Below are 9,748 nucleotides of genomic sequence, written 5' to 3'. Positions count from 1 at the left end.
AAGGGCTATTTTAACTTTCAACTTAAGTTTTCCCGCACTTCAATTTCCGTTGGGTAAGATCGAAAGTCGTCCAACGTCTTTTTAAACTTAATTGTTTTTAACTATTTCAAAAACAACGAAAGAGCTTTGTTTAGTTCATTAGGAGTTTTTAACTTAAGAAGAAAAGAGATTTTAAAACTATTTTCGGACGCGTTTATAAGTTTATTGTCTGGTTCGTGAGAACCTCTTTTGGTTAAGAAATCCAGGTTATAATACTTTTCAACTTAGTCAAGATACTATATTTCTTAAAAATAGGTTTACTACTCTAACGCAATGTGCGCCTTTTTATAAGTGACAATAAGAGGGTTTGATTAGGGAGTACAACTCGGTTCTGAATACGCGAAAGCGACAGTTCCTGTTAAATTAGTTCTTTTCAAAGTAGAAAACATTGTCCATAAGTAGTTCTATTAGCAAGTACTTGGATTATTAATTGATTACGTGAATTACATTCGACCCTGTCTTTATTAATTAAACTTTATTCAACACTTTACTTTTCACTGCACACTCTAAAAACACCTATTTTGATTGCCTTTGATAAACACCATAACAATAGATAACGATAGCTTGACACTTGGTCTCTGTGGATTCGACAATCTTTTATATTACTCTGACGCGTTCGTATACTTACGAAAGTACACGCATCAAGTTTTTGGCGCCGTTGCCGGGGACCAATTTCGTCAAATTTCATTTCCCTGTTGCTATATCGTTTAGACTTAGGCTATTTCCCACCGGTCAATGCGAAGAACTCGCAGCACCGAAAGTTTAAGCTTAGTATACCCTCTGGCGGAACCTGAACGTTACGCTCGCGCACGTTTATTCTTTCATAGAATTAAGAGAGCTATGGCCGAAGATCAAAACCAAAGACCTCTTAAGGATTTCGCTCAACCATCTAATGAAGAACCTAGTTCTAGTATAGTAAACCCAACCATCCCAGCTAATAATATTGAACTTAAACCATCTCTGTTGCAATTAGTGCAACAGAGACAATTCGCAGGTCTCGCTACTGAGAACCCAAACCAACATTTAAAAATATTTCTTCAATTAGCAGACACTTTTAAAACCAATGGAGCTTCTCCTGAGGCAATACGTTTAAGATTATTTCCTTTTTCCCTCAGAGATAAAGCCCTATCATGGTTAGATTCCCTTCCACCCAATTCCATTACGACTTGGGATAACCTTAGAAGAGTTTTTCTTGCTAGATATTTTCCCCCGAGTAAGACCGTCGTTCTTCGAAACCATATAACTAGATTTACCCAAAACCAAGGAGAATCGTTGTTCGAAGCTTGGGAGAGATATAAAGAGTTGTTAAGAGCATGCCCACATCATGGTTTAGAAAATTGGTTAATCATTCAAACCTTCTATAATGGACTTCACTATAACACAAAGATGACCATCGACACTACCGCAGGCGGTGCTCTGATGAACAAACCTTATCCTGAAGCTAGTGCCCTCATCGAAGATATGGCTCAAAACCATCAATCATGGGGAGTCGAACGAGCGACAGTTGAGAAGAAGGAAGCCCAAGGAGGAGTGCATGAACTAATCTCTATAGACATGATGCAAGCTAAAATGGACGCATTAACCCTTAAAGTCGAGTGTCGCATTACGCGAAAAACCGGCGGGAAAACGAAAACAACAGAGCCGCCACCGTGCGTTATTTATCCTAAAAGAGGGAAAGGAAACGCTCAAAGTAAACCTGGAAAAGACATGGTCTCGCGACCAGAGAGAGATGGGATCGGGAGTCGGTTATGCGAAGGGAAGGTATTAGCACCCCTACGCATCCGTCGTACTCGACGGGATCCACGCACAAAAGAAAGGATAAAGGTTGCTAGAAACTGCTCACAAACTGCACACAAAGGCTGGAAAGAACACACAGAAAGACAAGAGAAACAGGACTCGGCAGGATATCGCATCCTGGGCCTACGTAGTCTGTCAGGCACAGACATCAGAGTCGACGTAGTTCGGGACGGGGGAAACGTGCTCGCTAGGATATCGCATCCTATGCATACGTATCTTCTCTGACCGGAGAAGAATCAGAGCACTCGTAGCTCGGCTAACGCACGCCAAACAAAACCACACAGGAAACCGACTGCCAATCGCTGGACTTACGTCAGACTCCACACAAACAGGCAAACATGGAAACCGAATGCCAATCGATGGACTTACATCAGACTCCGAACCAACAAACACACACACAGGAAACCGACTGCCAATCGCTGGACTTACGTCAGACTCCAAACACACACAAAGGGGTTGAAAAAGAAAATGGCGCCCGGAGAGATCAGCTCATCTCCTGCCTACGTACCTCATCTGGTATGAGGATCAGGGCGACGTAGTTCCCCTTAACAGGGAAAGAACTTCTAACCTAACCAGAGACTGGGAAATGACAAACTAGAAGGGAGAGTAACTCGAGCCTAATAGTTATCATGTAAATTCACCATGGTCCTAGGTTGAAGTTTCTATCTAACTTGCACAGGGAGCAAGCTATCCTAACAACAACTGAGTAAACACAAGCACAAATAGCACACACTATATGCAATCAATTGGGCTCACACAAGGTTAGGCTGTGAAACACAAGCCAATTGGAATCGGGTGTAGTTAGCTCTTAACCCTAACATTGAGAGTTAGGGTGAAGCAGATGAAATGGGAAGTGAGGGTAAGACCTCACAGCTCTTATCCCTGGCCTGGGAGAGCTTCAGACAAATGAAAGTGTGGGAGTTCAGAAAGTTGGAACTCTTCTCCACATATGACTGACACAACATGGATCTTGGGTTAATATCCACAATGCATCAACACAAGGTGTGTGAGCAAAGTGGATGACACACTGAATAGCAGGAGATGGATTGCACATCTCTTTTATCTGCCAATTTCCTTATCAAAGGACTTTTCCTGCTTGGCACAAAGATAAACAAACACAAGCATTGCCTCTTAAGGAGGACTTCAGACAGGCGCCTGCCCAAGTAACAGGACAGGTCTTCCAGACTACATGAAGTCAGAGAGTTATGCCTCAAATGGTTAAGCAACCAAGCAAAGCAAAAGCAAGTTCAAAAGAACTTAAACAACTTATGTACCTGAAAAAAATCTAACTCAATCAGTATACAAGTCAAACAGTCAAACAGACAGTCAATCAGACAGATAAGCAAGCAATGCAAGCCACAAGCCAATGTGCACAACACAAACGACTTGGCATCAACCTACAAAACAACTCAAAGTTAGTCAACATCAACCAATTAGTCAACTCAAGCAAGTGAATCAATCCCATTATGGCCATGTGCTTCTTAACCTGAAATCAAAGCTCAAACATAAGCAACAAACCACTAGGGCAAGGCCTAGGGTCAAAGAGGGAGAAAAAATTCAAAACAGAACATGAAATTCAACATGAATCCACCTCAATCAATTAAGAATACAATCCAAAAGGTCTCATATCATTATCATGCACCAAATTCATTTCATGAACCAAATATGGCAAGGTATGCAAGTTGAAAGCACATTGTGACAACAGAATGAACAAATGCACATCAATTCAAAAATGATTCAATTAATCTCAAGAAAATTCATGGGTAAACAGAACATATAACATGATCAACACACAAAAAATTAGGGCAATTGGGAAACATTAGGCATGGTAATCAAATTGCATAAGGCAAGGCAATCAAAACAAGCTCAAATATGACACCAAATGTTACACCAACTTAGCACAAACCTAAAACAGAAATAAATCAAGGTAAAAACCTCAAATCAAAGCCAAAACAAACTTAAACATGTCTAGAAAGAGTGTGCAAAGTTTCACATCCATAGGATAAACCATAAGCATTTCACAAGCAATTGAAATTCAAGACACTTCAAAAGTTCACAAATGACCATCCAGAATGAAAAATCTCAAACAAATCAGAAATGATTCGAAAAATTCCACACAAAAATCATGAGCATCCACAACATTCATATCAAGTATCATACAAAAAATCAAAGCTTTTGGAATTCATTTGGCATGGCAAAGAAATTCATCAAGTTGGACATCATAAGGTGTGACACACATTGTCACACCTACATTCATATGATCATAAATCAGGAACCACAAATGATAAAAATGCAAACTCAACACCAAAATGTCCAGCAAGATGTCTAGTTTAAGCATGCGAAATTTCATAGGCATTGGATTAACAACCATCATTTCACAAATGAAATAGTAAGGCAAGGTCAAGAAAGCATGCATGTACACAAACCCTAGGCAAAATAAATTTTCAGCCAAGCACAATTTAGGGAAAAATAATCAAAAAAAACTAGACACAATAAGGAAAACAATTCAAAAATTCCCATATTTTTTGAATCATTTATCAATTAGTTATGAATTTATGAAGTGAAAGAAAAAATAAAAAAAAAACATGAGGCAAGCATATGAACATGGATGGAGGGAAAACAAATAAAATGGAATGCATTTGAAAAAATGTAACACGCTGGATTCGAACTGATGCAATATTTGAATTGGAGTGCGCAGTACATGAAACTCTGCGTTTCATTAATCTGACGTGGCAAGGCAATGCAACAATAACCAATCAAAAGGCCATGCGTATGCTGAATTGGACCAATACATGTTCTTCATTCCAAAAACACATGCAAACACGGATTACACATTATAAACGGATCAAACACGTTCTGGAAATGATTTTCTATCATCTTCATCAAGTTCATCATGTTCATGCACGCTCAAGAACAAAAGTTGCCAGAAACTAAAAACAAGCATAGCATCGTGTTCACCTTTCAACATACATCAACAATCCATGCATGGTTTAACCTAATTCAACATGTACACAAAGAATCGAGCACATACATTTTCATACATCAAACTTTAATCCACCATATCTAACACAATAATGCATGGAAATTAATGATTCGAAGCTCAGATTAACCAGTGTTCAAAGATCTACAGCAATGGCATAACAATGTCATGAATTAGAGAGATTAATTTTATGACCTCTTGAAGATGCAGAACTGGAATTGCTTGATTCAGGCCTTGAAAAGCTCAAACAGATCTTCCAAAGTGTTTGTATGGATGAATAGATGAAGACTTGAGGCTTAGATGTGCACGATTCTTCCAGAAATTGCAACTGCCATGGATGAACTTCAAGCTTTAAACAGCTTCCAACTGCACGATTTCTACTGGATCTTGCTTCAATAATGCTCCATAATGCTTATAGATGATGAATGAATCAAGAAAAGTGCAATGTATTTGAAGAAAATTGATGAAAGTTTGAGAGAAAAATTTGGAGAAAATGGATCTAGATCTGAAAAAGTGATTATGATTATGCAAAAACAGTTATGCTTTGTCCTTTATACTCCCTCCTAATCATGCTGCTAATCATGTTTAAGCCATTGGTAATTGGAATTAGGGAAATGAGAGTGTAAGTGCAAATTTGATAATCTCACCCTATGCATGGAATGATGATGAACAGTGCACGTGTTAGGGTTCAAGTTCACTTAAAAAACCATTTTGGAGCTAATGCAAGTGTTAGAATGATCAAACAATGCTTCATTTTCAAACTATAATTTTTCCCTCCAAAATCAAGTGATTTTCCAAAAAATTATGTGATGAGAATGCATGGCATGTGATGTATGTTTTGGAAATTAGAAGTCACAAGAAGAATGTTGCAAAAAGAGCCACTTCATTTGGACATTTGGTTTGAAAGTTATGCATGTTTGAAGTTCAAGTCACACTTAGCCAAGATTGATCCATATCTCTTCAACCATACATGATAAATTCATGATCTTGGACTTTTTGAAAATGGGAGAGAAAGATCTTCAACTTTCATGTTGGACAAAATTTCATTTGAGGCTTTCTTGATGATGTAATCTTGAGTTGAAAACCTTTCCATTTTTGGCAAATTCAAATTACAGGTCACCTGCTATTTTTGGGAAATTTTGATCTGACCTCAAATTCTTCAATGTTGATGTTTGAAATGTCAAATGAGCCTTGTATGGACATGAATGAGGCATCTCTAACCATCCCCCACCTCCAAATCCATGATTGAACTGACAGTTGACTTTTGTTGACTTTCTAGGGTTTTAGATGAATTGATCATTGACTGATGAGCTTTGAGCCTTCAATGCCTTGCCAAACCACTTCAAAATGATCCTTGGGTCACATGAACTCATTCACCAACCCTAGGGCTTTGAATCCATAAAAAAATGCACTTGCTTGCTTGCACAGTTGAATCTTCTAACCAGTCTTGCCTAATGACTGATGGACTATGCAATGGACAATGCAATGTTAATGACCTAAAATGAAAATGTATATACAAATGGGAGGTGCAAATTTGAGGTGCTACATCGAGCATATATGCATAAACCCGAATACTGTAGCCGCAGTTACGTCGGATTGTGAGATATATGGAACCAAAGGACACCAATCTGCAAAATGCAGTCTATTGAACGAAACCCACTCTGAGCAAGTGAACTACACCCAAGGGAACCCATATTCGAATACCTATAACCCTGGATGGAGGAATCATACGAACTTCTCCTATAAAAACAATAACCCTATTCAAAATAATGCACCTCCGAGACCTAGTGATCAAGCCCCTAGATCAAATCAACCTATGCAACCTGTACCACCAAAGCCGAGCCTTGAGAAAATTATGGAAAATTTTATCACCGCTCAAATCCAACAAAACAAGGAGTTCATGAATCAAAAAATTCATGTTAACGAATTGATTACTCAGTTAGGAACCAAGGTTGACCAAATAGTTACTCATACCAAGATGCTTGAAACCCAAATCTTTCAGGTAGCTTTAAACCAAGCCCCTCAGAATACACCTGGAGGACAATTCCCTGGGCAACCTCAACAAAATCCGAGAGGACAAGCCAATGCCATTACCTTACGAAGTGGGAACGCTTATGATGAGCCACCAAACCCTAGATTGAGTGAACCCGAAACTTCTAAGGAATGTACCAAGCCCCCGAACGAAGTAAAGGAACCAGAGGAATCTGAAAATCAGGAAGGTCGAGAAAAAGGAGAAGAACCTAAAGATAAAACTTACGTACCACCCCCGCCATATAAACCACCTATACCATATCCGCAAAGACTCAAACAAACCCAGATCAATAAATAGTATAAAAAATTTATTAAAGTTATAGAAAAACTTCATGTAGAAATCCCTTTCACAGAAGCCATCACCCAAATACCTTCTTATGCAAAGTTTCTCAAAGACATCCTTACCAACAAACGTAGACTTGACGATCCGAAGCCTTTGGAATGTAATGCTATTTCCGAGGACAAATTAGCAAAGAAAGATAAAGATCCTGGAAATTTCTCCATTCCTTGCCTTTTGGGTAATCATGTCATCGAAAAAAGCTTTTCTAGAATTAGGAGCTAGTGTGAGCCTAATGCCTTTAGCAGTTTGTGAGAGGTTAAACTTAGGAGAATTACAGCCCACTAAGACGTCACTTCAGTTAGCCGATAGATCTGTTAAATATCCGATAGGCATTTTAGAAGATGTCCCTGTTAGGATAGGTCAGTTATTTATCCCTACTAATTTTGTTGTCATGGACATCAAAGAGGACAATGATATACCAATCCTTCTAGGTAGACCATTCTTATCGACTGCAGGAGCCATAATAGATGTCAAGAAAGGAAAGTTGACATTTGAGGTAGACGACGAGAAAATAGAATTTATACTTTCGAAATTCCTTATGGCACCTGTGATGGGAGACTCGTGTTATGCCTTAGATATCATTGATGAATGTGTTAGAGAATTAGAACAAGAAGAAATTATAAAAACAATTAAGTTACCATCAACTCTCATAAGGGAAGATGATGACTTTAAGAAACCCTACATCGATGATAACCTTTACGAATGTTTATCCCTTACCCCAGATCCTATTCCATGCCCTAAGAAACCAACCTTAGAACTTAAGGAACTGCCTAAGAACCTGAGATATGAGTTCCTCGATGAAAAGATGAACCGTCCAGTTATAGTCAGTGCTACCTTGAGCCAAGAGGAAACGAACCAACTTTTAGATGTTTTACGAAGATATCCCTCAGCCTTAGGATATAATATCTCTGACCTGAAAGGTATAAGTCCATCCGTATGCATGCATCGGATTTCGCTCGAAGAAGATTCAAAACCCTCTAGGGAACATCAGAGAAGAATAAACCCTATAATGAGTGATGTTGTTAAAAAGGAAGTTCTTAAGTTACTTGAGGCAGGTATCATCTACCAGATCTCGGATAGTAAGTGGGTGAGCCCTGTGCATGTAGTACCTAAAAAGGGAGGCATCACAGTCGTGCAAAACGACAAAGGCGAACATGTAGCAAAACGTTTAGAAGGAGGATGGAGGATGTGTATAGATTATAGAAAATTAAATAAAGCAACTAGGAAGGATCATTTCCCTTTACCATTTATAGACCAAATGTTGGAGCGTCTAGCCAGACACTCTTACTTCTGTTATCTACATGGATACTCTGGATTCTTCCAAATACCTATCCACCCCGAAGATCAAGAAAAAACTACCTTTACATGCCCTTACGGAACTTTTGCCTACAGACGAATGCCATTCGGCCTCTGTAACGCCCCAGCTACTTTCCAACGCTGCATGATGTCAATCTTTGCAGATTACCTAGATGGTATCATGGAAGTGTTTATGGATGATTTCTCGGTTTGCGGATTTAATTTCCGTAATTGTCTTGCTAACCTTGAGAGAATCTTGGAGAGATGCGTGGAGGTGAACCTCGTGCTAAACTGGGAAAAGTGTCATTTCATGGTAACCGAAGGAATAGTTTTAGGACATATAGTTTCCGAAAAAGGTATAGAGGTAGATAAAGCTAAAATAGAAGTTATAGAAAACCTAAAACCCCCAAAAACCATCAGAGAAGTCCGAAGCTTTCTTGGACACGATGGATTCTACCGGCGTTTTATTAAGGACTTCTCCAAAATAACCAAACCTTTAACTGGACTTTTAATGAAAGATGCTGAATTCATTTTCGATGAAAAATGTAATGACACATTTAATCTTTTAAAGCAAGCATTAGTATCGGCACCCATTATGAAACCACCTGATTGGTCAGAACCTTTTGAGATAATGTGCGATGCTAGTGATTATGCAGTTGGAGCCATTCTAGGACAAAGGAAAGATAAAAAATTACATGCCATTTATTATGCCAGTAGAACCCTAGATGCTGCCCAACTTAACTATGCAACAACTGAAAAAGAATTACTCGCTGTAGTATTCGCTATAGACAAATTTAGATCTTATCTAGTAGGAGCAAAAATTATAGTTTACACCGATCATGCTGCCATTCGTTACCTATTAAGTAAAAAAGATGCCAAGCCCAGGTTACTCCGATGGATTCTATTACTACAAGAGTTTGATTTAGACATAAGAGATAAAAAAGGCACTGAAAATGTAGTAGCCGATCACCTTTCTAGGCTAGAACATCTAAAACCAGAACTAGTACCCATAAACGATGATTTCGCCTATGATAGACTGATAGCTAGAGTAGAAACCATTGAAGATAATAACCTAGACCTTTATGAGCACCCCCAAAATTCGTTAGCGTTAAGTAACGTACCCTGGTATGCGGACTTCGTTAATTACCTAGCTGCTGATATAGTACCCCCTGATCTTGACTACCACCGCAAGAAGAAATTCTTCCACGATGTGAGAAACTTCTATTGGGACGAACCGCTCCTTTTCAAAAGGGGTAAAGATGGAA

The 9,748-nt window shown here is 38.8% G+C and overlaps 1 non-coding gene across 1 annotated transcript; it reads right to left on the bottom strand.

Annotated features, from left to right (window-relative positions):
* Window positions 1–1,263: 1,263 nt before the first annotated feature.
* On the bottom strand, window positions 1,264–1,370 carry LOC127124909 (small nucleolar RNA R71). The gene has a single exon (XR_007804385.1). It is a non-coding gene; the product is annotated as a small nucleolar RNA R71 (small nucleolar RNA).
* Between the last annotated feature and the right edge of the window lie 8,378 nt (window positions 1,371–9,748).

The sequence above is a fragment of the Lathyrus oleraceus genome, chromosome 2 (assembly GCF_024323335.1).
Source record: "Lathyrus oleraceus cultivar Zhongwan6 chromosome 2, CAAS_Psat_ZW6_1.0, whole genome shotgun sequence".
NCBI lineage: Eukaryota > Viridiplantae > Streptophyta > Magnoliopsida > Fabales > Fabaceae > Lathyrus > Lathyrus oleraceus.
Note: the sequence above shows the minus strand (reverse complement) of the source record. Positions and strands in the feature narration are given on the sequence as shown.